A 6,000-nucleotide genomic window follows, 5' to 3' on the forward strand; every position below is an offset into this window, starting at 1 on the left:
ACTTATAGGGCTGACCACCTTATCTTGTGAATGGTTTGAAGTCCGATGATTAATAAACCCTGGAAACTGCAAGGTAAAAGAAGGTATAAAGATTATATGAGAAAAAAAAACAAAAAAAAAAACTATTGTTTAGAATAAGTTAGAGCCGTATGAAACGTGCTTACGTGATGGTTTATCTATGTCACAGCGTCTAGTTTTGTAAACCGAGTAAGCATATATCGAGCTGCAATATCAAATGTCAGGTTTTATCAATGAATAACAACTTCGTTTGTCACTGTCGATTTATTCCATTTCATGTACATCAGCATAATGCTTGTGCAAGCATTATTATTTATGTACTTATCAAGCGAATTCTAAATCGGTATTCGAAATAAAAAAAAAGGTGCAAATTAAGTGCAGTTTTTAAAGTAGGCTGTAGATTGTCTTATAAAGAAATTAAGGCCAGACCCAGTGATATTACCATGTAGCATCGTAAAATTAAAAAAAAAAATTATATTTAATTATATTAATTTTTTAAATGATGATTTAAAAGTAAGAAAACTATTTTTTTAAAATTACTAAATAGTTAAGAAGTTTGTATCGAATGATATAATCACAATACAATAAATAGATAATTGAACATGTATTGTGACATGCTTCTGTACTGTCCGACCACAGATACAAGAACCCAGGTTGGTACAGTGCCAAGAAGAATTAATTCATGTTGAAGGTTAATAAAACATTTCCATATTTACAAGTCATATCACTACGTCTTGTAGCAAGTGGCTAAAGAAAATCACCGCTCACTACGTCTTGTGAAAATGGGATAGAAAGAATTAACAGTGGACAGATAAATCCTTTAATAACGTTCAAAACTACCACCATTGCAGTGTGGCCAAGCTTTCGCCTCACAGCTAATTCCAATTGCAAGGTATTATTATTATTATTATTATTATTATTATTATTATTATTATTATTTGACACCTCCAGGGAGTCAAAAGACTCATCGAGGAAGAGCACCTACCTACTCTGCAACTCTCCGTCTCCACCACTCAATCCAAGATGGCGGCTACCGTGCGAGTGTAGTCCGAAACAGTTTGTGAAGTTATCCGTTTTTTGCAAGCAAAAGAGGCTTCATCAATTGACATTCAGCGTGAACTGGTTGCTGTGTATGGAGAGAAGATGATTTAAAGAAGCAGGTGTTTCTCTGCAAATGAATTTAAAGCGGGCCGTGGCGACATTAAAGATCATCTCCTGTTCGATGAAGGCCTGCCTACCAGATGACGATCTTCGATGTCATCACTGTCCGCTTTAAATTCATTGCACTAAGACTACATTTCGCGCATTAAGGGCACCGTTTGAAAACCGGCGAGTGAAACTGCACAAGTGGTGAACTTGAATAAAGCCCACTGTTCACGATGTCCTTGGCTTTCGAAAGGTCTGCTTCCGCTGGGTGCCCCGACAACTATCAGAGGAGCACAAGGCAACATTCATGGAGATGTGTCTGGAGAATCTGCTGCGATGTAGCGACAAAGGTGAGGATTTTCTCGCTCGCCTAGTTACAGGAGACGAAAGGCGGGTTCATCACTTTATCCCGAAGAGCAAGTCGTATATGTTATGCAGAATGTGTAGCTTTCCTTTTTTTTTTTTTTTGAAGGATATTCCTTTCAATTAGTATATGCGTTTCCCCGATTTTATGTGTTTTGAAATCTGGAAAATATTATGTAAAAAATGTTAATTATTATTTCCTGTTATCCTCCTCTCTCCTTAACCGAATGCTTGGTAGGGTAGCAATGCTGTTTTACTAGGGAATAAGTAGAAAGCAAAATGGTTTCCCATTATCTTCCTTATTGGATAAGGAAGACACTTACCGGATAACGAAGACAATCTTCCTTATCTTACACACACACACACACACACACACACACACACACACACACACACACACACACACACACACACACACACACACACACACACACACACACACACACACCAAGAATTGGTGTTATTTGAACCTTTTACAGAAATTTGTCGAACCGTTCCAGTTTTCTGCTGAACTATATTCGGGGGCTATAAACGGACATATCGGCATTTTATATTGCAATAACCTTGTGACTTTATGGAATGCGCGCAAACATCAGAATTTGTAAAACCCTTGAGTGGTCTGTGTAGTTCAATTTTAGTTCCCACAGATCACTTTTATTAGAAAATTTTGATAAAGAAGTTTGGAAATGGTATTAATAATTGCTCTAGCTGGATGAAATTTAATGAAATTTTATAATTAAGATCTATATTAAAATTTGCCAGTTTTGATTTCAATTTGATCGTTGTAGTTCTGAAAAAAAAAATAGGTAGAACAAACTTTTTTTCTACAGAAAAAGAGATTTGAAAATCTCTATCTACACAATAAAGTAGCATGTAAGCTTACAGAATAATGTAAAAAACGAGAAAATAATTATGACAACTCATTGACCACCTACATACACTGCCTGCACTTGGGTGATGTTAGGTATTCGTACCGAACAGTTTAAAACAATAGTTTTCAAGAAAATTGATATTTCGATGAATTATGAAAGAATTCATCGAAAAATTATCGGTGAATCGTTTTTGCGTATTTGCGACGAATTGTGTAGTGCGGTGAACTGTCATTCGATGAATTGCTTCTTCAATAAATTGCTTTTTCGATCAATTGCCATTCGTTAAATTGTTCGATTAATTATTTATTCGACGAATTGCTTTTTTGATGAATTGTCGTTAGAGCGAATAGCAGCTTGAAAGTCTACAGCCTCAAAAAAAAGTTCATTTTGATTAAAAACATTTGTACTGCACGTTTAAACTGGGCAAAGAAACAGATGGAAATCTGCTTAATGGAACACTATAATTTTTATGGATGAATCTGAAGTTCAATCTACACTGCTTAGATGGAATTCAGCCCGGTATTCAGCAGACGTATATCTGGTAAGACATTTTTTTCCAAGACTTTGAAGGATATAGTTAAGATTAACTATAGGATATAGGATATAGTTAAAGGATATAGTCAGGGCCGGATTAAGACTCATAGAGGCCCTAAGCACTTAAAAGATTTTGGTGCCCCATATATATGTAATTCAAAATATAAACAATAATAAACCATAAAATAAATTTTTATTTTTCAAAATGAAACAAAACTTATAGTAGGATGGAAAATAATGTTTATTTTTGTATACTTCAACTTTATTTAGATTTGAAAAGTTTTCTCCTACTTTTTTTAATTGCAAAGTCTTTGATCAGATCCTCAAAATTAATCTTACTTAGCACATCTGCTTCTTATACTTAGTAGAGACATAAGGCATTCGACCTGTCTTGTTGCATAGTTGTTCTGATGGGATTTTTAATATACTTCAACTGAGAAAATGAACGCTCAGCTGAGAAATTTGTGACCATTAATGTTAAAAATATACTAAAGGCAATGTCTACATTTGGAAAGGTACACTCAATATTGTCTTCTACAATTATTTTATAAAGTTCAGCATGACTGAATCTTGTTTTTACATTTTTTTGTTGCATTGAACTTATGGCGCACATATGAATGAAACTAAGCTCAGCTGAGAAATTAGTGTTCGAGTCCTCTGAGTAATCATCAGTCAGCTTTTGACAACACTGAGAACACCTTTCAATTTCAGTAGATGATGAAGTCACTGAAGTAGTATTATGTGGCACATCACTTAGAAAAGAAAATCTCTCTGATATTTCTTTGTATATCTCTCCTCTTCTTCTCATCTCAGTTTCAAGTTTGTTTCAAGTTTCAAGATGTCAACTTAAAAAAGATCTCATTCTGTAGAACTTGGCTTACTCTATGAAAATTTTGCAAAATCTCATCCCAAAAAATTCAACATAAAAACGAATTCTAGCTCTTGCATCTTATTTGCAATATTGTCTGCTTCTCTTCTAGTGTCTCCCTTTTGTGACTGGTCTTTGGCAATACAGTCTAATGCTTCTAAAATTTGAAGGAAAGATTTCAAAATTGCTGCTGTTGCTATAGCATGTGCCTCCCATCTGGTATCAGAGAGGGATTTTAAGACATTTTCATTTCCAATACAACCTTTAAGAATTGTCCACTGGCTGGTTGAGGCTGAAAAAAAAAAAGGTATAGAGCAACCGCACTGTAGAGAAGAAATTAACCGCCTCTTGACAGCAGTCAACAGCACTTCGGCCTACCGAATTTAGTGAATGAGCTCAACAGGGCACATATATAGCGAACTTGTTTGTTTCTAAAATTTTTGCTGCATCCCCTTATAACGTCCAGACATGTTAGCAGCGTTGTCATACGACTGACCTCTTCATTTTGAAAAGTTTAGCTGACAAACTTTACGTGAGTACTGCAACACCTGATTTGCCATTTCCTCACCGGTATGGCTTGTCATTTCCAGAAAGGTTAAAAAGCGTTCAGTAGGCTGTCCATCTTTTAAGTACCTAAGTACAACACTTAACTGGTCGATATGTGACAGAAAAACTAAAATAACCAGAAGATTTTACTTCATCAACAATAAGCACGTGGACCTTTTGAGCCATCAGTGGAATGAGTTCCTCACAGGTGGCTTTGAACAGATAAGGATTTCCTTTGCCACATTTTCCATATTTCGCAATGTGACCTGCTAAAAATGGATCGAACTGACTTATGAGCTCAAGCAGCCCTAAAAAGTTCTCATTTTGCAATGATCCAAATCTTTCTTCTGTTCCTCGAAAAGCCAAGCCACGTTCAGCTAACGTACGAATAACAGCTATGACACGCCTCAGGACATGTTCCCAGTAATCACACTCTTCCTGAATTTGTTTTTTCAGCTGTTGTCCCAATCCTTGTCTGCGAGTTAAGTATGTTAGCATAGAGTCTCGGTGAGTAGTGCTTTTTTTTTTCATGTTGATCATTTACAATAGTATTTCGCCAGTCACTGAACCCTTCTCTTGTAACAAAATGTGAGAAATTTTTAGTAGCAAACAGTTTACAAACAAAACAATAAACTGATCCCGTTGATGGTGAATACAATAACCACTCTCTCTTGTATTTCTCACCATTGGCTTTTGTGTTTGTACGAACAGTATCTTACTGGTTTGCCACTACTGAAATGTTGATGAGACTTGTCAAATGGCCCATTGTGGTGTTGACAGTCACTGGGTCCACAAGCAGTCCAATAAGCCACGTCATCAGCAGAGAAATCAAGCCACACCCTGGATCTTTTGCTATATTTACTTCATCTTTTGCAGACTGAATCATTTCATCACCATCACCATGGTCCACTAAACTTTCATTTTCAGCAATTATTTCAATCTCAGAATGTTTTGTAAAGCAACTTGCATCAACATTGGCAGTAGAGATATCAAGAGAATTTACAGACAAAGTGAGGTCAGTAGTGAGACATGTGCTAGATGAACCTGCTTGTGACACCTTGATGATTCCAACATCATCATCATATTTTGATTTTGAAGTGATCAAAGTGGTATTTGTGTCTACTTCTGATGAAGGAGATTGGTGTATAATGTTGTGGAATTTGTGGGAAGAAATCAATCAGCTTTGCAGTCTTGGAATCCAATTCCAAAGTCTCCTCTTGTTTCTTTTTTGATAGTTTTCGCTTTTGTGCACCACTTAACTGAACACGTTTCATCTTGGGATCTGTTAAATACAGAAATAAAAAGATTATTTTGTTGAATATTAGGTGGCAATCAACGCAGTTACACATATCACAGGCAAAATCATACGAACAATTTAATTTTCGGTTTACAGCTGAATCTTGTGCTTTCGTGCTTTAATTAACTCTTATTTTACCGGAGTCGCACTTCTGTAACAGCTAGGCTTTTTACCGGAGGCGCGTTTCTGAGACAACCACGTGATCTGTTTTATATTTGCTTCTGGAGCCTTTTATAAGACATAGTTTATTAAAACAAGACCTAAAACAGACAAGAAAATAAAAAATAAAATGGTTACGTTAATTATAAAAAATTACCTCATTTGACGCAATGGGAGTGCCAGAAAGGGTCGTGAGC

This window comes from Typopeltis vanoorti, chromosome 4 (genome assembly GCF_054136105.1).
Source record: "Typopeltis vanoorti isolate ZY-2024b chromosome 4, IOZ_Tvanoo_1.0, whole genome shotgun sequence".
Taxonomy (NCBI): domain Eukaryota; kingdom Metazoa; phylum Arthropoda; class Arachnida; order Uropygi; family Thelyphonidae; genus Typopeltis; species Typopeltis vanoorti.